This window comes from Microtus oregoni, unplaced genomic scaffold (assembly GCF_018167655.1).
Source record: "Microtus oregoni isolate MIOR12 unplaced genomic scaffold, Mior012 000005F_ref0000423, whole genome shotgun sequence".
In the NCBI taxonomy this organism is placed as follows: domain Eukaryota; kingdom Metazoa; phylum Chordata; class Mammalia; order Rodentia; family Cricetidae; genus Microtus; species Microtus oregoni.
This window is the reverse complement of record NW_024543064.1, coordinates 52,963,216-52,989,826: the sequence shown is the minus strand read 5'-3', so window position 1 is coordinate 52,989,826 and position 26,611 is coordinate 52,963,216. Positions and strand designations below refer to the sequence as shown.

Below are 26,611 nucleotides of genomic sequence, written 5' to 3'. Positions count from 1 at the left end.
ACCGCTGCTGCAAGCAATTTACCAGAGCTGCTTGTCTTCCTAGGACACAGCGGTGTTTACCATACAGAGCACCAGGTTATGCGACGTTCGGGTGAGTTTATGTGGCTTCTAGTGAAGTAGAGGTCAGAACTCAATGAAGTAAAATCACTTGCTCTCCTCATTCTTTGAAAGACTGAAAATGAGGCATGCTGGTCTGAGGCAGGGGGCGTCACTAAAGTGCTCACCAACATGGAGCTGAAGCCTGGCCTGCTAAGGGTGCTTGCTCTGTAAACGCTGCCGGCCGCTCAGGGCTCAGTTTTGCTAGTGGAGCAAATTCTCGGTAAACAATATCTCATTCTCTCTCTCCAGAAACCCGAGGTGTGAGACGAGAAAAATCCCTCAGCCCGGAGGTCAGTGGTGACCTTTCCACCGAGGCTGTTTACCGAAGCCAGCAGCCTGGGGTGGGCGAGCAGACAGGGTGGGAATTCCCTCCCGAGCCCTGAGCATGCCTCACTGCCTGCTCAGGGTTTCTGTTGGGCTGAAACTACCCTTCGCGAAGCAGCCAGAGAAGGGGGGACTCCGCTGTTCTGTTTCCCCCCACTTCGTTTTGAAAAGTGAAACTCTCAGACTAGCTTTCCTAAATCGCAACCAAGCCAAAGCCTTTCTGATGGGGCAAGCACAGGAGAACACACCCAGGGGCACGCTAACTTTGGCTGTTGTCTTCCTGGGCTGCAGAACCCCAGCAGAACAGGTTCCCAGGCCGCCTGGGACAGCTGGAAGGCAGCTTTGCTTTCCTTTGAATTTATCGGCTGACTCCTCCTTCCTCCCCGCCTCAGCCTTGATTTATGGTTGTACAGACTCGGTGGGGTGGCTTTGCTCCAACGTTATTTCTCTCTTCAGAAATAAACAGGGATTTTTACAGCTTCATAACCGTCCCTAAATTTGTTTGTTCTTCCCTCTGCACAGCGTGGGCCATGTTTGTTCCCTGGAAAAGTCGCTTCTCTAATCATTTTCACATTTCAACAGCTTTTGTTTCTTCTTCTTTCTTGAAGGTTTATAAAAACGCGGATGACACATTTGCTTCAGGTGAAATGATACCTTAAACGTTTTCCCTGGCACTCGCTGGGTGTCTGGGTGGCTAGAGGCCCTGTTGTCTTTGCTTAGAGTGCAATGTGCAGAAATCTGAAAACCCTAAAACACACTCGTGCCTTCTGTCAGGCTGTGCCAGCCTTGTTCTCCCACAGGGTGCCTGGTCTTCACGTATTATTTATGCTCCGGGGCAGCTCCCTTGACTCTGGCTGCTCTGTCCCCCTTCTCCAGCCGGCAAACATCTGCTTAATCTTCAAGGCCCAGTTCATATGCATGCATATTTATGAGGCCTTCCCAAATTCCCCTAACTGAACTCACACATTCCCTCTCAGCCTTCAGGAAGGAGCTTGCACACATTCTCTCAGTGTCTGTTCCTATTCACATTCCAGCCTCCGACATCATACCTGTCGTATAAGGTCTTTACAAGTCTCATCTGAAGTTGCTTCCTTCTACCTAGCGTACTCTGGCCTGGAAGATGGACATGGGAGACTTTATTCATGTGATTTTAAGTGGTACCCATTCTGGGAACTACTGGAGGTTATGAGGGTGACAGTGAGCTCCTGTGTTGTGTAGAAGACCATAGAGATTTGATACAAGTTTAGGGGTGACCAAGATTGAAATGGATGGGGCTGAGGCTTCAGTTGTGTTCAATTTCAGTCACCCTTCCAGAACAAAAGGGGAATCTTGGGTATCTCCTAGCTTGGGTATCAGGTGGATGAATTGCCTGGAACCTTTCCTTGTTGTCATGCCCCCCAGCACACATACATATTAGGTACGCATGGGCCAATGCCTGAATTTGGCATGCTTCCTATTTTGTTTAGGATTGAACCGGTGCTCATTTTAGGTCATGCCCGTTCCACCTCTTGTACTGGCCTCACCTGGATTCTGCTAGACCTGAGGATGTTTCAGTGTGCCTCTGAGACAATCCCACTTCTGCACACTTTTCCCAGAAGTAGGGTAGCAACGAGTACCTGGAACTGAGGGCAAAAGCCCCTCTTCTAAGACTCCAACGATATAGTAAAGACTCTAGGACCCCACACCTTATTCATTCATCCAGATCACTTCTCTGTGAACCTAATGTGTGCTGTGGATTATGGAGGTGCTGTCGAGACTAAGGTGACTTCATAACATTGCTGTTTTTCAAGAATTCTAGACTCACTGCAGGAGGTGGGTATTAGAGAAAGCTAAAAGGCAGGCCTGAGGAAAGTCTGAATCCCAGTGTGATCCAAGGCCTTCCTCTGTCTGCTCTTGGCTTGTTCATCTCCTTGTTCTGTTTGCAGTACAGGGTTATGAGTGCCTGTTCCACAGGTCAAGGTTAGAATTACCAGCATAAACTTATTGTGGTGTCAGCACCTAGTAGGGGTTCAATAAATATTGGTTTACTAAATGGCAACAGATTAGTGGTTTTTGCTTTTAGCCTTAATGGTGGAAGTTACAAAATAATCCCACACTAGTTTGGAATTATATATAATAAAGGGTTATTTATTTAGGGGAGACTCACAGATCACAGTCCTCTGCATGAATGGGGAACAGGAACAGAGTCAAGCAGAAAGAAGCCAGAGCTGTGCAAGCTTTACAGATGCATTTATAGTATAGGAGACCACACCCAAGGAGGCTGGTATCTTAAAGGCTATTGGCTGAAAGGGCTAATGGAGCTCCCACAGCATTTCCCCCTTTTGTTTAAATAAGAGAGTTCTAAACCCAATACAAAACTATGTACACTAGGAACAGATATCAAGTACAAGATTAGAATTACAACCAGCATAAACAATATTAAGCAAGGAACATAACCTACTGTTTTAATAAACATTCTATCCTAAGGAGTCTAAGTCTTGCATTGGAAAAGGCTTGGCTAGATCATAAGAGGATGGTAAGTACGACTAATCTTCAACCCCATTGAAGGCCTGAAAAGAGAAATAATATTACTTGAGTAGGCAGGAAGTGCAATCAAGCAGCTTCCAAAATGTGCAGAGATAACTGGCTGCCTGAGCAATCACCCAAAGTCTCATTTGCGATGTTGAAGCAACCAACTTTGGCTAAGGCCTAGAGTAACTGACAGACCATTTTCAGAGGCAAAAATTTTTTAAAACTTGTCTTGGCAAGATTTGACAGTCTTTTTTCTTGTATCCTGCTTGTCCAGTCCAGACATCATGCATTTTGTCAGTGGTTGAGGCATGGGCAGTTTCTTTCCCAAAGGCCAGTTGTATCAAGAAGAAGACAAGCTCCTAGTGGAGTGTCTTTGGTGCTCAATTCTCTCTCGGGAATAGATCAGTGCTGCCAGGAGCAATTGTGTCTCTCGTCAACAGAATCCTAAGTTATTTAAATGTCATGTACTACAGATCTTTAAAGTGGTTGAAGGTTACCAATCGATGCAGAATAAATCTCTATGTATCTAAAGAATCTAGTTAGTCTGACTAAAAGTATAACAAACATGAATGACTATAGACCTATAATACTTAATACCTACATAACTTAAAGATTAAGACTTCAAATCAGAATATTAAAGTCTTTAAACAACTGTTCAGTAAAGGAGGACAATGACATCAAAATGTAAACAATGTATAAATATCTTAATCAGAGGTAGAAATATATAATGCAATATGATAACTATATCCTAAAATTGTATCAATTTGCCTTAAACAGAGATAGAAACATGCATGCATACAATATGGCAAAATAACTTTGCATAGGTGTACTGTTGATGCAGCTGCGGGCCGCATTCCTGCCATCTGGCTCCTGGCCGCCAGCTAGCTTATGCCCTGAAACAATTACATGGAAACTGTATTCTTTTAAACACTGCCTGGCCCATTAGTTCCAGCCTCTTATTGGCTAGCTCTTACATATTGATCTAACCCATTTCTAATATTCTGTGTAGCAGCATCACGAGCTGGCTTACCAGGAAAGATCTTAACCTGCGTCTGTCTGGAGTGGGAGAATCATGGTGATTACCTCACTCGGCTTCTTTCTCCCAGCATTCTGTTCTGTTTTCTCCACCTACCTAATTTTCTGTCTTATCAAAGGCCAAGCAGTTTCTTTATTAATTAACCAATGAAAGCAACAGATAGATACAAGACCCACCTCCATTAGTGTACAAATATTGTAAACAGAATTAACAAATATAATTTGAAGTATCAATATACAAGAAACTATATCAGTGTAAATTGTCCATAAATAATAGTTCACAAGTATCACTCTATTACTCATTATTATTATTATTAGTGTGAATAAGTTCACATTAAATTACCTATTATCTTATTCAATCTTTTTTTAATTGAGATCTCTAGGCCTATATAATTTCCACCCCAACCCCGAGCCCTATGTGAGTAATAATGAACCCCTAAATAGTATCTCTAACCATGAAGACAAACTTTGTTGGGAGAGGGGACTTTGCTTTCTAGAAATGCTTTCTACTGTCATATGGTCAATGCTTTTTTCTATGGGATCCCGTAAATGTAAAATGATGGCTAAGTTTCAAGATTGCTGTTTTGTATAATTATAGATGGTCTCTGAGTAGTTGATAGGGTCTTTGTTTATTTGTTTTGAAGTTCTTATTTGTAGTTCTGGCCAAAATGTAAGAAGGTACACCATTTCTGCAGCTGGTACCTAAAAACTGGTCTCATAGTAGTGCTATTAGCATCATGATGTTATATCTACCAGGTGGAGTCATTGTTGTGGGGTCCCATCTTCTTCCTGGAAGCTTTAAACATTACTGCAGGAAAATCTACTGCTCACTGTGGAAAACTTAAGCATTATTTATATAGACATATAGTCAATGAAAGATACAATATAAACAAAATGGGCATGGAGAAAAGTATATTTCCTTAAAATCTATCTTCTTCCTGTCCCATACCAGATGGCTCCTGACATGAGACAGAAATTCTGAATTTTTCTTTGAACAACGTGCTTGGATTTAGAGAAGGATAGTCATTGTCCAACTCCAAAGCCAGCTCTTATTTTTAACTAGAGATGTATATATGTCCAAATAATCAAATTTTACCCTGCAGATAATACAGCATCATAAGGTATATTTCTCTTTGCTTGTTGACTCTTTCTGGATAGCTATCTTTTTTTCTTTAGGCACCTAGATGTCCAAGGTCTCACCATTCTTTGAGGATGAATATTTTCCTGCAAAGACAAGAACAGAACCCTACCCCAACCCTTATGAGGTTTTCTTACCACCTGTATGATTGTCACCTCTGTAGATGAGCCATCATTTCTCTTTCTCAAGATGTCTCTCTTTTTCAAACTGAATATTTATCTATTTTTATTGTGTCCATAGCTTTTCTTCTCCCATGGAAACAAGAGCAAAAACCCTTCCTCAACATAGCACATCTTCTGGTTTCCATCGTAAGGTCAGCACATCCTTGAAATATACTGGCTGATTTAATTCAGAAGTTTTTTCTATTATTCAACATCTCTCTGCTGCCACTGTTCCTTTCTCCTTACCATTAAGAAAATTCAAGGTTAATAAAGCATTATGCAATATATTTCTGGGAGTATTTTCCATTCTTTTCTGTTTGTTTAGCATATCCTTTATAGTGTGATTTGATCTCTCTATAACTGCCTGACCTGTAGGATTCTTTGGTATACCTGTAATATGCAAAAGAATTGTTTTGTTTTCTTAGACACATATGCTGGACCATTGTCTGCCTTTATTTGTGTAAATATACCCATAATGGCCATAACTTCTAATAAATGTGTGATTACTGAATCAGCCTTTTTTAAGCTCAAGGTAATTGCTTATTGAAAACCTGAATAAGTGTCAATGATGTGGTGTACATATTCTAATTTTCAAAATTCTGTAAAGTGAAACACATCCATCTGCCAGATCTCATTTCTTTGAGTACCCTTTGGGTTACTTCCTGCTAGTAATGGTGTTTGATTATAGAAAGAGCAAGTAGGAACCTCTTTATAATCTCCTTAGCTTGTTGCAATGTAATAGAAAACTCTTTAAACCTTTGCTATTGACATGATGTTTCTTATGAAATTTTGAGGTCTTCAGCATATTTCCAATCAATAATAGATCAATTTGTGCATTACCTTGAACTAGCGTACCTCACAGACCTGTATGGGATTGGATGTGTGTTATGTATATGGGACAAAGCCTATTCCTGATTATATCTTAAACCTGTATGAATAATGCAATCAATTCTGTATCATCTGGTACAAATTCAATGGTTTTAATAGTCAAGACAACTCTTTCTGCCTATTGTGATTCAGTAATTATATTGAGAGGTTCTTTAAAATCCCTTAGTACCATGAGAATAGCAAATAATTCTGCCTTCTGGACAGAATTATAAGGGCTTTGTTCCACCTTATTTAATTCTTCTGATTTGTAACCTGCCTTTCCTGATTTATTTGCATTAGTATAAAATGTATGGGCTCCAGTTATTGGTGCATCATGTACACTTCAGGAAAGAATCCAAGTAGTTATCTTTAATAGGTTAATTCTATCACTTTTGGAATAATAGCTATTAATTTCTCTCAAGAAATTAACAAAAGGTCTCTGCCATGGTTCATTGTCTTCCCATAATTTTTTAATTTCATCAGCAGTAAAAAGCACTATAATCTCTGCTGTGTCTATACCTGCTAGTTGCCAAAGTCTCAGTTTTCTTTTTATAATTTATTCAGAGATTTTTTTTCCACATGAGTTTTAATTTTTTTTACTTGGTTTATATGGTAAAAAGATCCATTCGAAGATAATATCTTCCCTCTGCATTGAAATTGCTATAGGGGAAATTCTGGAAGGCAATATCACTAGAATATAATTAAGATTTGGATTCACTTTATCTACATGTGCCTTCTGTAATTTCTTTTCATAGACCATCAATTCTTTTTCTGCTTCAGCTGTTAATTCTCTGGGACTATTTAAGCCTTTGTCACCATCTAAGGTTTTGTTTAAATGAATTATTAGGTCAGGTATTATCCCAACAGCCAGTCATAGACTGGAAATATTTCCTAATAATCTTTGAAAGTTTTTAAGAGTCTGCAATCAGTTTCTCCTGATTTGTGCCTTTTGTGTTTTAATTTTCTGTAAACCTATTTTGTAACGTAGGTAATTGACAGAATCTCTTCTTTGTATTTTTTCAAGAGAAATTTGTAATCCCCTTTTAGACAAAACTTTTTTTTTATTTTTTTACTTCTTCAAACAATCTTTCTAAAGTATCTGCATTTGAGTCATATAACAAAATGTTGTCTATGTAATGGTAAATTATAGACTTAGGAAATTGCTCGTGTATTATTTCCAATGGCTGATTTACAAAGTATTGGCACAGGTTGGGACTATTGAGCATTCCCCGTGGGAAGATGGTCCACTGGTATTTCCTAGTAGTCTGAGAATTATTATAAGTAGGCACTGTGAAAGCAAATTTTTCTCGATCCTTTTCTTGTAAAGGTATAGTGAAGAAACAATCGTTTAAATCAATAACTATAAGAGGCCATCCTTTTGGTAATAGAGAAGGCAGAGGAATTCCAGACTGTAAAGGGCCCATAGGTTGGATAACCTGTTGACAACTCTTAGATCTGTCACCATTCTCCATTTTCTGGATTTCTTTTTAACAACAAATACAGGAGAATTCCAAGGGCTTGTTGATTCTTCCATATGTTGAGCATCTAATTGCTCCTGTACCAGCTGTTCCAAAGCCTGCAGTTTGTCTTTCATTAAAGGCCATTTTTTAAAACCCATATGAGCTTCTCAGTCAACCATTTTAAAGACAAGGCTGTTAGTACTTCTGACAGCTTGCTAGTTGCTTTGTGTTCTTGTACAGCCTGAATGGCTGGTGACCTTTGTTTATAATATTTTATAATATCCTTCCAAGAAACATGAGTTTTGGGGACTGCAGGAATGTTAACCTGGATTTTCCATTGCTGCAATAGTTCATGGCCCCATAAATTCACTGCAGTACTAGCTACATATGGCCTCAGCCTTCTTTTCTGTCCTTCTGGCCATATGCATTCAACCCATCTCATGCTTTGTTTTCCTTGAGATGTTGTTCCAAACCCTAGGAATTAAATATATGCCTCTTGAAAAGGCCAATCTGGATGCCAAGATTCTGGAGTAATGATAGTCACATTCACACTTGTGTCTAGTAATCCTTTAATTACAATGTCATTTATATGCACTCTTAGCTTGGTCTTTGATTATTTATAGATGTCTGCCAAAATATACATTTCTTATTTCCTATTGGAGTTTTTAACTCATCTTTCAAGTCTATCTCATCATCCAGAACAGTATGGTTTTTTTTTTTTTTTACAGTAGACACTGGATTGTTTAATTTTCCTGGTGAGTCATGTTCTCCACAGTGACTGGGAATGACTGGACCTTGTTTGACATTGGAGCCTGTGAGAGGCCCACCAAGGAATTTCTCAGTGCTATCAGGTTGCCTTGTCTGTCTTTTGTCAACCTACATTCATTAGTTCATTGTCAGCCTTTGTCACATCTCCTCCCAGAAGACTGAGTCCTACTTTCCTTACCATTCCTTGAGGAGACATTATTCCCAGGAATTCGTTGTCTACAGTCCCTTCTTGATGCCCTATTCTTCCACATTTAAAACATTTGGCATTTTGGTGTCTCCTTTTACCACTGGCAATCGCTTCTCCTATCCAAGCTTCAGTACTATAGTCAAATGTTTCAACATTCATTGTATGCAAGATCCATTCATCTATGGGTGCTGATCTAACCGTTAAAGAACCAAGGATCTTCTTACATTTTAAGTTGACATTTTCAAAAGTCAAGGATTCAATTAGTACATCTAGCTTCAGGGTCTGCCACTCCTAATTGTACAGCCTTAGTTAATCTTTGTACGAAGTCAGTAAAGGATTCTCTCTGGCTTCGTTTAACCCTAATATATGACTCAGTCCTCTTTCCTAGTTCCTGAATCCTGTCCCAAGCATTTAAAGCTGCTGTACTACATAGAACAAGGTGTGTTCATCGTAGTGAGCCAAATATTCCTGAGGATCAGAGTAATGTTCCTCACTAAAAATTTGATATTGGGACATCTCAAATCCTTTTGCTTTCCCCTGTTGCTCTAAAATTTTTGCTTCTTCTTTCCAGCAACACTTCCAAAGCAGCTGAGGTCCATTTTCTAGGACCACTTTGATTAATTGAAGCTAATCTTGTGGGGTAGCCTTAGTTCTTGAAGCCCATGTTTTTACCATTTCCCTGACAAAAGGTGAATGTGGCCCATAAGAAACTATTGCTTGTTATGTCTTTTAGATCACTCATACGTATTGGTTCCCATGAATATTCTTTGACTACCTTAGGGTACTTTGTGCCAGATGGTCTTTCTGAGGAAATTACCAGATCTGCAGTTGAAACTCTAAGTCATCCTAATGATCTGGCATATACTCATGAGGCTAAATCCTGTCCTTTTAATTTCTGTCCATATTCATCAATTTCAATAAATTCCTCAATATTTTTAAATACTTTTACTACTGCCTTCTTAGAAGTCTGAATCTCCTGTCTTGTGTTCTGTTCTAAGGTATGAAACTTGTCCAGTAAAGATAATGTCTCATCCTTGGCATATCATAACTTTTCAACAAATCTCAATAGTTAGATTCAACAGCACAAATTCTTTCAGATAATTTTATCAAATTGACATTATCCCTCTCCATATATTGGACCATTTTTAATGAGATAATATTGAAAACAAAGTTAATTCCTAGACTCAAATAAAGGTAAGAAAAATAGCATAAGTCTTGCACAATATTTTCCATAGTTCAAGCAAAATAATTATTGAACTCCTGGATGTTATCAGTCATTTTTTGTAGTTTTTCAGATCTTACCTGTCGAGAAGTAATTACAATGAATTGGAATAGGTGTGATAATCGTTATCAGCCAGCAGGTATTGCAGTTATAGCCATGTGACTGAGAGACGCTAACGCACTGAACAGCATGTGTTGCTTACTTAGGTACTGAAAAATATGCTTTGTTTAACAAATTAAGAGCAGTTATTAAGGCAATCAAACAATTCCTAGAGTTGGGGTCCATGGGAAAAAAAAAAGAAAACTCAAAGTTTTCTGTCAGTGTGAGTTGCAGACTGTATACACCATGGGCATTTCAGGCAGCAGTGTGTGGGCTGGTGTGCAACACACAGAGAGGTAGCATGTGAGTCATGAGTCAGGGAGCACTGAGCAGCAGCCTGTGTCTTAGGGCCAACTAGAGCCTTGGGCAGGAGAGTCAGTGCCCAATGTGCCACACAGCTGGCAGACCAATCCCAAAAAGTGTGGCACCAGATTATGGCAGAAGTTACAAAATAATCCCATACTAGTTCAGAATAATGTATAATAAAGCACTATTTATTTAGGGGAGACTCACAGATCACTGTCCTAGATCAGAGTCCTCTACACAAACAGGGAACAGGAACAGAGTCTAGCAGAGCCAGAAGTGAGAGCCAGAAGCAAAAGAGCGAGCACAGGCTTTACAGCTGCATTTATAGTTAAGAGACCATGCTCAAGTGGGCTGGTATTTTAAAGGCTATTGGCTGAATGAGTGGAAGGAGCGCCTACTGTATTTTACCTCTGTCACAGCATGTATACATGACAACTGCTGTCTTAGTTAAGGTTACTATTGCTGTGAGGAAACACCATGACCAAAAGCAACTTGGGAGGAAAGGGTTTATTTCGCCTACACTTCCATCACACAACAGTTCATCACCGAAGGCAGTCACAGCAAGAACCCTAGTAGAGCAGAATCTGAAGGTTTGGTGAGCTGATGCAGAGGCCATGGAGGGGAGCTGCTTACTGGTGTACTTTCCATCTCTTGCTCAGCCTGTTTTCTTATAGTACCCAGTACCACCAGCCCAGAACTGGCACCACTCACAGTGTGCTGGGAGCGTTCCACATCCACCACAGATTAAGACAATACTTACAGGCTTGCCTATAGCCTGCACTTATGAAAACACTTTCTCATGGGATTTCCTCCTTTCAGATGACTCTAGTTTGTGTCAGTTGACACAATCAGCTCAGCACAACAGCTAACAATACCAAGATAGCACACATACCCACAGTAAGACTGGGATGCATGAATTGAAGACGGATGGGGAGTTGTGTAGTGTTTTTCCTCCCCTTGGGAGACAGTGTAGTTACTCTTCAAGGATACAGGCAGGTGGGGCTTTCTGGAAGAGTGAATCTGTCTTTATGTAGAATTGAACCAGAAATCCTGTGTTCTTCCTCCAGGCTTCCTGAGAGACCATGGAAGACTTCCTGCAGTTCTGGAGTCTGTATCCTAAGTGTCTCTCTCAGCCTCTTCCTCAGGATCTGCACTCACTGGACAGCATCTACACTCACTGGGAAGTAACTTGTCTGTGAAAAGAAAGTCAGGCGAGACATGACTTAAGGGTTCTACTGTTCTTAGATCTGTGAAATTAGGTAAGAAGTGGGCTAGGGATTCAAAGCATCTGTGTGAGGAGCTGTTGCCCTCAGAGTAACAACAGGGAGCTGTGCAGTGATTGATTTCTCAATGCTGGCAGCACACGTGTGTCTGAGCTGTGTGCTGACTCATCCAAGTCAACCTCAGAACTGCCTGTTCCAGGTCAAGACAGGGTTTTCATTCTCAGTGTGGCTACAGGCACATGTGAGGATAGAGTGCAGAAATCCAGGTCCAGGCCGGGCGGTGGTGGCGCACGCCTTTAATCCCAGCACTCGGGAGGCAGAGGCAGGCGGATCTCTGTGAGTTCGAGGCCAGCCTGGTCTACAAGAGCTAGTTCCAGGACAGGAACCAAAAGAGCTACGGAGAAACCCTGTCTCGAAAAAAAAAAAAAAGATAGAAATCCAGGTCCAGAATCATGAGTATCCACAGTGGAAATAAACTAAATACTTCATAGTACTTTCAGGAAAATAGAACTCTGTTATCGATTTCATGCTTCTATTTCCTGTTTCTGATGATCCCTAAGCTCCCAGCATGCACTACATACCAGCGCTCCATCAGTGAGGTCAGGCAGTGTGTAATTTCAGCCCCCCACTCCACCCCCACACATAGTCCTGTTGCAACCCCAATATCCAGCTACACAGCAGTTTTATGCATCACATATTAACATATACCTGGAGGTTCTGTGTGTTCCGTCCACTCACATTTCTAGCCGCATACTCAGACATTTGGTCTTTCCTGGATATCCTACATTTAGGAAGCACACTATAGTGGGAAGAAGGAGAGGCCTCCAAAGATATCTCAGTCCTAATCCCTGGAACCTGTAAGCAAAAGGGAATTAGCGTGCCGGCTAGAGTTAAAAGTCTTCTTACTGACCTGGCTTATCTAGGACCGCCTAATATAATCAGGGCCTTTACAAACTGTAAGATAGAGACAAAAGTCAACATCATAGTGATGTCTTGTAGCAACTGCTATGCGCCTTAGATGCCTTTGCAGATGAAGGACGGGGCTCTTGGCCACAGACTATGGGTAGCCTATAGTTGGAAAGCCAAGAAAATAGGTTTTCCCAAGAGCCTCTGGGTGTCTTGACTTTAGCCCAGTGAACTTCTGTGAAACATATACCTAGGTAACCACAGACGGTAAATTTCTGTCATTTTAAACCTCGGAGTCAGGCAATTTGTTATTGAAGCATGGAAATCTAATACCCACCCAGTCAGACAGACTTCTGTCCTGTGGAGCCTGTGATATAACAGAGACAGACCCATATCCGGGGTGCCACGGCACAGAGTAAGAAAGCTGCCATCTGATAAGCCCAGAATGTCATGCCAACACACTGGAAAATACCCAGCCTACCCGTGGATGTGGAGGAGCAGTTTCCTCAGAGAACCCTGCAGGCCTAGGGCCAGCTATCATGGTGTCCGTGTACACCAGGCAGTCAAATAAATACCTATCAGAGGGAGGAGAGGGAGAAATGATGAAAGAAAGGCCCTCACTGGGCCCTGCCTGTTAGGTAAGCAGGAGTTAAGAAGGGGCAATAGAAAACAGGGTGAGGTGTTCCAGGCAGAAGCAGCAGCTGGGGCAAAGACCTGCGGGCTATTTAGGGAACTAAACAAAGTTGACTTTGGCTGGGACACAGTGCCCCGTGGGGGGCAGAGGGAAAGAGGCCCAGATCATGAGAGCCTTGTCAGCTATAATTAGACATTTGGCCTGTATTCTATGTGCCATTGGCTTGGCAGCCCCTCCTCCCTCCCTCGCCTCTTCCTCTCTTCTCCGGGGTTATACTTTAACATCTTTTAACTGGAGGATGTTTGCTTGACCTTGATGACAATAAATAGCTCGCATCCCAGCCCACACCTCAGTCACTCCCCTATTTTATCTCGGATTTAAGATCTAAACCAGTGATTATCATTTGGGGGTAAGGTGGACAATAAATACTGAATCTGTAATAATAAACACCAGGTTGAGTTTACACTCTCACTTACAGTTAGTGTTTGAGATCTACGATCCCGGGTTTCCGAGTCAGTTAAATAGGATCGTGATTGTGTTACCTCCTGTGTCTGCTGAAGATTCAACGAGTTAGTCTACATAAGCATTTTCAAAGGGCCAAGTGTATACCAAGTACCATGGCAGTTATCCCTTACAGTCATGCCTACTTGTACATTAGTTATCAATGAAGTCGTAACTATTGTGTTGATAAACTTCCATGCCAGTCCTGATTACCCCCAGGCCTTGTTCTCACCTGCACCCAGACAGATAACCTGCAGGGGTCACAGCACTGAGCAGTGCTAGCCTCTTAACTTCTGGAGGAGCCCAGCCTAAGGGAAGCAGCAGTGAGTAGTGGTTATGGCAAAGGACATGGATGTTAACCCTTCAGCTTTCCCTTCTCAAGCTTACGGGCCTGCTCTAACAGGTTAGCCTCTGAGCAGCGGACCCTTCCTTACAAATACTGCCTTTCATTTCTGGAGCTGTTCCCTCCTCTCGCCCGTGAAGACATCCGCCGTGTAACAGATTCCTGCTGCTGTCGAGCTCCAGGGTTCCCTTTGCACCTTTGCCTTTTCTTCCAGCAACTCAGTGTGAACGTTCTTCCTTCCTTTTCCTGTGGGAACCAGATTGCCACCTTTTGAAAGCAAGGAGGCTGCTAGACAGCATCCTAGCACTCGGAGGGGGAAGCGGACTTGAGCTCCCACCCCAGACCAAGAAGCTAACTACAGCTGATAACCGCTGACAGGGGAAAAGTTAGTTTTCTCCACTGGAGCTTCACAGGGAATATTAATCACACATGGGTAGGCCCCGGGCCAAGTACTAGATGGCCAGAACAAAATGAAGTTAGTGATGTGTTTGAAGACGTTATGTCTCCTGTTGGTTTGTTTGGGCTTTTTGTTTGTTGTTTGTTTGTTTATCTTATTTATCTTCTTTTAATTTCCATTGAGAGGGAGTGGTTTCTTTGTTTGTATTTATTTGTTTGCTTTCTAAAGAGAGAGGTAGGGGGACCTTTGCTTGGTGAGGAGGATATGGGAGGAGTTGGGAGAGAGAGGGAAACGTATAATCCAAACATATTGTATGAAGAAAACATTTTGAAAAAGTCTTTTTTAAAGACTAGTGCTTGAACTTGAAACACTTCCTCAACCAAGAGGAACCAAGAACGGTCATCAGCCTCTCTACCTTGTGTAGCAGGATCAACAGTGGTGGTTTCTAAAAGTCATGGCTTTTATTCACAAGAGTTTATTTCACAATATGTTAAAATCAAAATACAAAACAATTAGGGTTTAGAAAATATAACTAATTTATACTACTACTTTCAGGATGTTTATGTCTATAGGTGTTTTGTCTGCATATATCTGTGTATTATGTTCATGCCTGGTGCTTGCAGAGGCCTTGAAACTCAAGTTACAGATGATTGTGAGCCATCATTAGAGCACTGGGGATTGAACTCGGGTCCTCTAGAAGAACAACTAGTTATCTTAACCACCGAACCATCTCTCTGGGCTCCTAAATAAAATAATTTTAAGTGTTCTAATTGGATTTGCAGGAAGACACAAACTACTGATAAGGCTGATAAGGTCTCCAGACTTCTAGCAACAGATCGTCTGCTGGATTTCCTGCAATGTCGAGGTCAAAGCCAAGGAAGAGATAGTCCGATTGTAGTACTCCTTTAGAGATGATCATGTGGGCCTCGGTTTGACACAAGAAGCTCTGGGAAAGAGCAATATATGCAAATGAAGAGAGCCATGTGATTGGACCCTGGGCACTTCAATAAAGGGCTTGTTAGTTTCCCATGAGAACCAGAGAGAAGCTGAAGCAGTGAACCATGGGATATATAGTTTAAGCCATAGAAGTTGCCAGTGTAACCATCAGAATTGTATATGTTACCTGGTATGCCACCAAAGTTACCAGGATGAAAAACTGAACAAATCTCCAGCCATCGTAAAGGTTGTGGCCTAGGATGATTATTTGGGGGTTTGGGGAGCAATCAGTGCCCTCAAATAGAGTCTCAGAAGTGTGAAGATTGAGTCAGCCTTGCTGCCAATAATTAAATTGAAGATAGTTTGTCCGTTGGAAACAGTAACTTCAACCAAAGAGGAGTTTATTTGACTGCAATCTCTATGAAAATTTGGGGTGAAACAACTGTGTGATTCACTGTCCATCCTGTAGTCACACAGAACGGGGGCTGAAAAACTACTTGGTGACTATGATGCCAAGACAAGTGTACAGCTCTTTATTGGACAGACTCTGACAGAGAATCGTGACTTTGAGAGCTTAATAATGAAGACAAGGTCTAAAAACCCGGGAACTGAGGCCATTGGGCTCTCTTGTGATAAGCTACTCCTTGGCATCAAGTTTAGTTATTTTTTTTTTTTTGACAGATTGAATTTGTGATCCTCCTGCTTTAGCTTCCCAAGTCCCGGGGATTGCAAGTCCTCTCCACTTGAAACCTTTGCAAGCTGAGTACCTGGCCTTGCTGTAGGCAGTGAGTGGGTCTTGTGGCCTGCAGTTTGATAAAAGGCAATCCCCATCTCTCTGGATCACCGCAGGAGCAACCATCTTCTGGTGCACGGCACCTGTCCCAGCCATCATTCTCAACCAAAGTGCTCCCCACCTGCCATGCCCTATTTTCCTCCCCCCGGGCATCTCGAGCAGTCACAAACACATGCAGACTGGGAACTCAGAGACCAAGGAGTGGGAAAATCTGACTCTTTTCTTTTCCCTCACGTTTTCTTAAGTTCAAAAAAAGTTGGTGCCAATCACAACTGAATTTTACAGCCCCAAAGGGGCCAAAGCAGATGAACTTCACAACCACAACAACAACAAAAAGAACTTATTACAGCAAAATGTGGGGAGAGCTTCAGCCGTAGCACCCTCGAGGCAATTATCTTCCCCGGCTGATTTCCAAGTCCCCAGAGGCCTTCATGTTGATTGCATCCCCATGATGGGCCCCGTGTGAGGAGGCTGTCCTTGATCCAAATGTCTGTGGTTTTGGGTAAATATGTTCATATCCCAGCAACTCCACAGCACCTTAGTCAGAGGTGGGGGCTTTTGCATTCTGTTACTGGGAGAACAGGTTTGAGATGGGGCCTGAGGCCAGAATGTCTTGGTAAAAACATTAATTCATTTCCTTTTGGTCATCTTTGGCTACTCCTTACAAGTTGGAGTCATCTTCCAATTCAGCCTTCCAGTGTCTTCTAGAAATTCAATTTTCTGTCTTTCTTGGAAACACAGAAGCCAATGTTACTGATGTTTTACACTTTCACCGAGGGCCCAGTTCCAGGTGCTGTTTGGGATTAGGAAAATGGAGATGCTTCCGAAGTGGCTTCGTCCTCGAGAAGCACAATGAGGACAGGAAACCTGACTATTGCTCCAGCCTACCTCCATGCCCTTGCATTTGCTCTTCTAAGCCTGGAAGCCCTTGGCTGTCTTGATTCTCCACCCTCACCCATGGTTGTCCACGTTTCTGGATGGACTTTTGGTACCCATCTGTTTCAGAATCTCACTAGACTCATCTGGTATTCAGCTTACCGTTTCTTCCAACGGAACTCCTCGAGTTGGGAATTGTTGCTGGCATCGGTGGGTAGACTATCATTACCGGTGGATTAATTCAAGAGAAATGTACAGCATCCTATAGCCTCTCTGCCTCAGTTTAAGTCCTTCTTGCTGAGTGATCCTAGCCTAGCCTTCCAGCCTCTTAAGACTCACCTTTTCTGCTTGTAAGATGGGAATAAACTGTTTCATAGTGTTGTAAGAATGAGCAAATTCTTATTAAATCCAGGTTAAAATTACTGTCAGCTATAAGAATTCCATCAGCATAGCTACTAGGATAGCTGTCACTAACAGATATCTCCTGAGTAAACACTATGTTCCAGACAGTATGAACTGGGTAGAAAGCTGGCTGTGTGGTTGTGTGTCTGTGTGGTTGTGTGTCTGTGTGGTTGTGTGACTGTGTGGCTGTGTGACTGTGTGGCTGTGTGGTTGTGTGGCTGTGTGGTTGTGTGGCTGTGTGGTGTGTGACTGTGTGGTTGTGTGGTTGTGTGGCTGTGTGACTGTGTGGCTGTGTGACTGTGTGGTTGTGTGGCTGTGTGGTTGTGTGGCTGTGTGGTTGTGTGGTTGTGTGGTTGTGTGACTGTGTAGCTGTGTGGCTGTGTGGTTGTGTGGCTGTGTGGCTGTGTGGCTGTGTGGTTGTGTGGTTGTGTGGCTGTGTGGTTGTGTGGCTGTGTGGTTGTGTGGCTGTGTGACTGTGTGGCTGTGTAGCTGTGTGGTTGTGTGGTTGTGTGGTTGTGTGTCTGTGTGACTGTGTGGTTGTGTGGCTGTGTGGTTGTGTGTCTGTGTGACTGTGTGATTGTGTGGCTGTGTGACTGTGTGGTTGTGTGGTTGTGTGACTGTGTGACTGTGTGACTGTGTGGTTGTGTGGTTGTGTGGCTGTGTGACTGTGTGGTTGTGTGGTTGTGTGGCTGTGTGGCTGTGTGGCTGTGTGGTTGTGTGGCTGTGTGACTGTGTGGTTGTGTGGCTGTGTGGTTGTGTGGTTGTTTGGCTGTGTGGTTGTGTGGCTGTGTGACTGACTGTGTGGCTGTGTGGTTGTGTGGCTGTGTGACTGTGTGGCTGTGTGACTGTGTGACTGTGTGGTGTGTGACTGTGTGGCTGTGTGACTGTGTGGTTGTGTGGCTGTGTGACTGTGTGACTGCGTGACTGTGTGGTTGTGTGGTTGTGTGGCTGTGTGGTGTGTGACTGTGTGGTTGTGGGGCTGTATGGTTGTGTGGTTGTGTGGTTGTGTGGCTGTGGGGCTGTGTGGTTGTGTGGCTGTGTGGTTGTGTGGCTGTGTGGTTGTGTGGCTGTGTGGTGGTTGTGTGGTTGTGTGGCTGTGGGGCTGTGTGGTTGTGTGGCTGTGTGGCTGTGTGGTTGTGTGGTTGTGTGTCTGTGTGGTTGTGTGGTTGGAATGAGCTCAGTCTAGTCTGTGATAGGACATAGTTTGTTTTCACAGCTACTATATATTTCCTTTACGCGCGTCTCCATCTATACAAACTTTGATTCTTCAAAGCAGGGTTCTCAACCGGGGGGGTTTTGATGTCTTCGGGAGTCACATATCAAATTTCCTACATGTCTTTCTGTGATTCTTCTACACACCCATTCATTCATCCATCTAGCCAAAGATTCTTTTCTAAAAGTAAACAAGCTCATGGGATACTTACATTTTGTAACTTAATTTTCAAATTAATTTATTATAAAAAATTGAATTTGTCTCCTTTTGTCTTACTATAATAACTCTTCTTATGAAAGACGTCCTTCCTCTGAAAGGTGCCAGCTAGTGGCTCAGCCAATTCTCCTATCTTATTTATTTATTTATTGACATTATTAAAATGTTTCCGTGAACATCGTGTTTTCCTTTTCACTCAAAGTAACAGCCAAGAAACAACTTTGCTTTCCAGTTTATGATGCTCTGCAATGATTGAGCAAGAGTGGATGGGGAGTCGTATTTAATCCACAGGCGTAAATCAAGGGACGCATCAGCTCTTTGTGATGGTCAGCTAGGCAGGGTGGACAGGCCTCCCCTGGTTCAGGTGCACTCCTGCAGCCATGGGCCGTCATTGGCTGTGCACATGACGTGCTGGGACAGCTCTCCTGGCATCTCCACTGTGATGCGGATTCAGAGCTGTCAAGGGGCACAGCTGTGAGGAAATGCCCAGGAAGGATTTATGGGGTGCAGCGGTGACTTTGTGACCCTCTTCTGGGAAAGCAGATGCCTTTGAAATCGGGCAAGTCAATGTGGCAAGAGGGAGGAGGCACTTACCTTCTGTGTAATAGAAAACATCTTGCCACTTCCCCGAAGCATCAGAGATTCAATGGCTCCAATTACTTACAGGAAAAAAAAGACCAAACATTTTAGTTCAGTGAAGAGACAACAGAGGTATAAAGTGGTCCTGATGAAAGTCTGATGCCATAGATCCCAGCTGTAGCCCAGCTACCCACTTGCTGTATAGCCCAGACAAGTCACTCCTTTTGGGGCTGGTTTTTCTTCATCTCCTCAATGACCTTATAGCTGATGTTTGAATGTTGAATAAGTAAGTCAGTGATAAGTCATTCACTGAGGCCTCTTGTTCAGTGAGAGTACAATAGATCATGATGGAGCACTCCCTCATGGTAGATCTTGAATTCTGGGGTAGGATTATGGGATGACAGTGACTATAGCATTGACTGTAATGCAGTGGGATGCTGGAGACCAACTTAGAGTTCAGCATAGACTTGTATTAGGGAGAGAGTGCCCAAGCATCTCTAATGGCCTAGTAGCTACAGCTGGACTGAAGGGGATAGAACAAGGCACAAGGCAAAAAGAGGAGCATCAACTCAGGCCAAGGGCTACCATAATGGGCTTTCCCAGCAAAGGTGAGCTAAGTGTTGAATAAAGTACATATTTGCTGAATACCTTACTACTACTACTACATTCTGGAAACTCAAGGATAAACAAGAAGGTCAATGTCTCTATTCATCTGGCTCCAGAGTGGGGAGTATGTGACCAAAAGGTGACAGACACTGGAATGATGAGCAGGAACATGTGCCACAGGTCCAGGATGGTCAGTAGAGGCTTCCCAAAGGAACCATCACCACAGGTAAGATCAGAGCAAGAAATAAATAAAGATTTAAAAAAAAACATATGAAACTTGAATTTGAACCTCCCAACAGGCTGTCTGCTCACGTTCACTCTGACCAATAACATCTGGGGCTCTGAATGACTTTGCAGAATTTTCTCACTTGGATGAAATCCAGAACTCAGGAGAGACTCACGAATTCAACAGCACATTTCTGGTCTGCTGCTGCCCTTTGGAGCAATGGTTTCAGTCTTCAGTGTCAGAATCCCATAGCAGGCTTGGGGAAGCTGATCACTAGACCCAAACTTCTGAGTTTCCAGTTCAAGGGGTCTAAGGAGGGGCCTGAGAATTCAGCATTGCAGGTGCCCAAGCAATCTGTTGTAAGAGCCCTCCTTCGCCTTTTGTTTTAGACATTGAAGACAGTATGGTCAGCAAGGACTCATGTTTTCTGAACCTTCACGTCTCCCTTTGCAAAAATCAGCCAGTTGCATCAGTTTGTGAAGTCTAGCTCCCACGGGTGAAATGCTATCACGGATGTCACGGATAAAAGATGGGAGTCACGTTGGCCAGTGTGCTTGCTAGCTAATCTTTACAAGGTGTCTTACCTCCTGAGCTACTTTCTCTGTTACATGGTTCTTTGTACAGCACTGAAATTATTCCTTGTTTACCTTTAACAATGCCCATACTATCTTCTTGGAACTGCACTTTGGGAAGCTCTCTCTTAGGGGGAACATTTCAGTTTCTGGGGGTGCTGCTCAGGGTTGGGGGTAGTTTCTAAATTCTCCTCAGAACTGGGGGAGATGGAGATAGAGGCTCCCAGTCTAGGCTGCTATGGCCCACAAAGGATCCTCTGACCCTATTTGAAACCAGTGGTTCTGTAAGCCAAATTATAACACCTAACCTTTCTTTGGTGTTTGTGATTTATTATACAAACCAAGCTTGGATTATTTTCCCCTTATTTCTAAAGGGAAAATGTAGAGAGGTTTTGCCAAGTGCTGTGGTATGAATGTCTGTGCCCCACCCCAATTCATATGTTAAAATTGCATTCCCTGCATGTTGATATTAGAAGGGGGAGCTTTAGGATATGACCGGGTCAGGGTAGAGGCCCCTGAACAAGGTAATAAGTGTCATTATTAAAGAAATCCCAGAGGGATAATCACTTCTTTTTACCATGTGGGCACAGGGGTAACATGTCCTCATGGGACACTGTATCTTGCCAAAGACTTCTCCAGATCTGTGAGGAATAAGAATTTTTTTTTATGAGCCACTCAGTCTACAGTATACTGCTATTGCAGCCCAAATAGACGCAGACACCGCCATGCAATCCACCAGCTTCAAGCACACAGATCAGTGAGCCATCTTCAGTGGTTTTTCCTGGATCCCAAAGTCCATACTAAGCTTCAGCTGAGCTACCTTTGGACGCCACAAAAATCTCACACAAGAGAGAGCAGTTGGGTGAAATTTACATCATGTAACCTAGAGTCTGAATTTCAGGTCAATGCTTCATAGAGATAATTGAGTCAGCCTTCTTGTGCCTTCAAAGAATGATGGAGGGAAAGGCAATAAAAGCTCCACAGTTGTTGGAATAGCAAGAGGTGATGCATGCCACTCCTCTACATGTACTGTGTCCTTCGGGGCATAGCTATCGGTGTTTGACATCTCTTGGCTGGTCTTTTATAGTGTCTTTCTAAGGGATTTCTCTCCCTCAAGAGCATCCTTCCGAACCTCCCCTTCCATATCTCCTGAGACAACCCATGTAAAGCAGGGGTCCCATCATCCCCTTACCCATAGAAAACTGACAACCCTTCTGAGAGCAAGGACCACACTCAGGGGGGGCAGAAGGAAATACATTCCATAAGAGAACAGAGGCAAGGAGGTGTAGTAAGGACCCTGATGAACTTGAGCTTGGCTGACTAATGACATTCAAATTAAGAATTCTGGAAAATTCTAGTCTACAGGCTCAGTGAAGCTTGTTCTGGCCTTGACTGCTGGTGAGACTTGGCCAGAACATGAAACCTGAGTTATTATCTTTGTTGATAATGGTCAGCCTCCTTCTTGCTATGCCCTGATGACTTAACAGCCCTATGACCGTCAAACTGCAGTTTTCCCCACGTACACATACAGATCCTTAGCTCAGTGCCCTCGATGGAAGCTGGCCTGCCTGGCCCTTCTCTTCCTTTGCTGAAATCCTACTCCTTTTGGCAACCGTGCTCCCAGTGTTCCTCCCTGCTCTCAGATCCTCTTCACCAGGCAGGTTATGTATGTGTGTGTGTGTGCTGCCCCAACACTATCTGTTGATCTCTTCATCTTAATCATTACCGAGTAGTAATAGTGCTCCCCCTCCACTTTCCAGCTAAGTCTGAGACGGAGGAATAAGAGTTAACTATCTTTGTGCCTTGAATAAATGGAGTTTTCTATCAATGTTAAATAGAGGAAGGAGAAATCAAGTGACCCCTGCAGTGATTGCCTGGAATTTAAACAGTGAATGGTCTAAGAATTGCTCCAATTATTTATACTGAAAAGTTGGGTTGGGGCTGCTTTTCTGTTTCTGTCTATCTGTCTGTCTTTATTTTTCCCTAGCTCTCCATAACAGGAAAGGGTGGACACACAGAAACAAGAATTAAGGAACAGTAAGTTTACTTAATTAACATCTGAAGAATTTTATCCTTTCTTGATGATTAAAACTTTTGAACTTGACCCGGTGTGTTGGCACACCTTCAATACCAACGCTTGGGAAGCAAAGACAGAAGGAATCTCTGAGTTCTAGACCAGCCCGCACCATAGAACGCAACCTTGTTTGAAAAAAAAAATTAAATTGTTTCTGAATTTTGTGTAACACTGCACCTCTTTGTAGATTTGAATTCTCAAGAGAGACTCTGATTACCCAGTGGGATAGTTAACCTGTCACTAGATGGCGGAATTCCCCTTGGTTGCTTGTGGACAGGCGCTCTTCTTTGTCCCATTGGGGGTATGGCCCCCTGCCCTGGTAGGAAATTCAGCACCTTCCATGGATGGAATCTCTTCTTTAATCCGGTCCAGCTTAGCTAGAAGAAAGCGCCATAAACCAGGGGACTTACAGACAGTAACAACTTGTCTCTCAAAGTTCTGGAAGCCAGGAAGCCTAAGATGAAGGTGCAGGCAGATTCAGTGCCTGGTGAGAACCACTTTCCTCAAAAATGATGGCTTCTTGCCATTTCGCCTCCCGGGGGAGGGGCTAGGAAGAAGGTTCCGGGGCCTTCTACAATAAGAGCACGGCCGTGGCTCAAGTGTTTGTATTTCACCCCGTTAGACCTTGGCCTCCAATGCAGTAATAATACCGGGCCTGGCCTTTAGGAAGTCACAGGGTCACAGGACTCCTCCCTCGCAACGGAGATTCTGACCCTGAGGAAAGAAGTTTCATTACGCGCTTGGGCCACTTTCAACCTTTTTACCGTAGGATGACGTAGCATCCATTCTTTGAAGAGGGCACCATCCAGCAAGAAGCAGAAACCAGTTCTCATAACACTCCACACTAGCTTGATCGTGGACTTTCTAGCTTTCGGCCTTGGGAGGAATACATTTCTATTACTTAGAGATAATCCAGTCTATAATAGATTTTACAACACCAAAAATCGACACAGGCCCTAATTCTACTCACAAAGGCTCCACCCTGATCATCTTTTAAAAGCCCATTCACTGTCTAATACCATCACCTTGGAATTTAAGATTTCACTATGTGACCTCGGGATGGGAAGCAGGGCGCTTGCAAATATTTAAAATTCGTCAATCCCTCTGAAGGCATTTGAGTGCAGTGGATGCTCTGCAGCCTAAATGGTATAGTGTGTTCAGGGTTAAGATGCGATGAGCTAAACAAGGATCTGCAGGTATAAATCCAGAGGGAAATAATGTTCTGAGCCACGTAAGTACAGCTCTGACTGTTGCAGAGTTGACCTTGGACTTCGCTTCTGGAAAGTCACTGCCTCGTCTATAAAAGTGAAGAGGTCAAGCTGTGTGAGTATCAGGTTCTCTGGCTTGAAAACCACCTTCTAGTCCCCGGTTTCTGTGACAGCTCATTCCTCTGTTACTTCATCTGCATCTCCCTTGTCCTCCAGGGGGCCTTGACCATTAGTGATTGCCTTTCCTGACAATGCCTGGCCAGACTCTCAAGGACTCTGCCATATGTCATTTAGCAGAAGCCGTCATGCAAGTGCAACAGAACATCTGGACCTTCCTGGAGAGACTTGCTTCACATTCCTTCCCTCAAAGCCAAATTGATTGGCCTTGACCTGGGGCCACACCAGGAGCAGGCACCTTCTGGGGCAAGGGTGCCTTTCAGTGCCTGGCTAAAGGCAGTCACCACACGGTCCAGGAAGCCTGAGGAATGATAGGTATTTGCCTCGCTGTAAATTTCTCAGAAGCCTTGGGATTATCTTAGGTCAAACTGACAGTGTGCATCTTGGTAGGAAAGGAACCGGAGATTTAATAGCCATTTAGGAAAAGCCCGTGCGATTTTGTTCCCTGTGTTAGAGTTAGAGTAGCATAAAAATATGGGGAGAAGGTAGTGAAATTGATGGTGAGGGTCCATGCAGCATGGTTTGTGCATAACAATGTGTTCATGTGCTGTTCATTGACTAGTGTTTTTACTATCAATCACAGGTACACGGGAGTCTGCAGAGCTGCGCTCGCTCCTGGCACTCATCACCCAAGGGCATCTGCAAACTGAGAGGAGATTTAGGAAGATGCAGTTCACTCTCAGGTCTGCTCCTTGAACTCCATCTCTCTGTTATCCCAAGAATGGCAACTCTTTCTAACGCAGTTCATTTCACTGTTGAGTGGCAAATACTGTCAGGATTGTTTGTTTTTTTGTTTTTTGTTTTTTTTTTTCTTCTGTGAAAAGTGAGTTAAAAATCTATCTCTGGCTCAGTAACAGTGTGGGTTGGGATCAAGTCAACTTTTTGATGGTATTATCACATCCTTCCCAGTTCAGCCACTCCCATGTAGAATGCATATTAGTTTTGTCAGCCCTTCTCCATGCTGTAGGGTTCCTGGGTATCCCATTCCTTGGACTGTCCTGACCTCCTTTCCAGGATCACAGTGTCCTGGTGTCCTTTACACAGGGCAATGGCAGCAGTGCACGTGGTCATTCAACTCCAGGTTGTGATCATCTGAACTTGGAGATGCCACCGGGAGATAGTGAGAGCTAAGACAGGAGCCCAGCTCTGCTGCTCTTTGGCTCCTGGGGTAGATAGAGCAAACACTAATTGACAAAACACACAGAGACACACTCTAAAGCACAAAAACCTTTTGCACGAAACGTAGCATGTGCACAGTTTCCTCAAGGAACCCACAAACCACACAGATGAACAAAGAAAGCTCATGTTTCATGAAGAAACATGTACTACCAGGGACCTTAGATGTATTTGGGTGACCCACACCAATGAAAATTTCAATCCCCAGACACTGTGGCTAAGTTGTCTTTTTTTCCCTAATTAACAAATGTAGATCTACTTCATTAAAAAACAATTATAGCTCCAGGAAATAGATTCCTTTTCCTGCCTTTCTTAACATAGTATTCTAGATCAATTATTCTTTATCTTTTCTTTCTTTTGTTAATCGAGATACATGTAGCTCACAGGAAAATTGCACAATATAGAAATGGGGAAAGACTATTCTCAACTTACCTGCGTGATTTCAGCTGCTACCTGTAAATGACATTTTCTCAGTTTTATATAAAATCTTTATTCCAAACGGTTGGTTACATCTTTGTAATATAACCTGCCTCCTTCCTTAGGGAATTCCAAAGATGCCTGGAATCCATCACCTCTCCATTCCTTGAATTATCTAGCATGCCTGGAGGTCCTATAATCACTGTCCGCCACTCACCGGGAAGCTTAACCCTGCATTGGAAACATCTGTTTCACAGAATGAGAAAAGGAAGGAGGCTAGAGCAATGGCTCAGCAAAAAGTAAAGAGCACTTGCTCTTCTTCCAGAGTAGTAGGGTAAGCATTGACAAGGATAAGGTACTCTTTAATGGTACAAATATAAATTCACTATTTAGCTACTATAGAAAACATAAAAAAAATTGAGCTATCTGGCTGGCAAGAGCAAGCTATCTGGTTCAGTCAAATTGCAATGTTATATACTACATGAATGTAGTTTATGCTTGTCAAATATATATCAATGAAATTATAAAAGAGAAAAACAAATACAGGCTCAGCTTGCAGCCATATCGGAAATCTAGAGTCTTCCTTCTTTTTTTTAGGCCAAGGGGAACTGCAGAGCTCCTAAGTGATCTACACATTTCTCAGCATCACCACCTTGGTCATGGCCACTATCATCTCGTTGTACAGCTGTTGCAATAACCTTGAACAGCTCCTGTTTCTACCCTCGTATTCACTCTCAACTATACAGACATAGCCTTCAGAGAGAGCTTGATCAACTTGAACTCCCAATTGGATTTCCCTGTCAGTTGAAACATTGCCCATTCCACTGGCTAGAGTGCCCACAAGATCTTCTTGGACCGTCTCTCCAGCTGCTCTTCCTCCCCAACCCCTGCTCCATTTCCCACACCTTCTTCATTGTCTCTAACACTTCCATACACTCCTGCTTTGCAGCTGGTCTTTG

General features: G+C 43.0%; 1 long non-coding RNA gene across 1 annotated transcript; it reads left to right on the top strand.

Moving 5' to 3' along the window:
* Positions 1–25: 25 nt before the first annotated feature.
* On the top strand, positions 26–25,929 carry LOC121448671. The gene is made up of 4 exons (XR_005974380.1): positions 26–91; positions 11,245–11,436; positions 24,643–24,742; positions 25,778–25,929. It is a non-coding gene; the product is annotated as an uncharacterized LOC121448671 (long non-coding RNA).
* Positions 25,930–26,611: the final 682 nt, after the last annotated feature.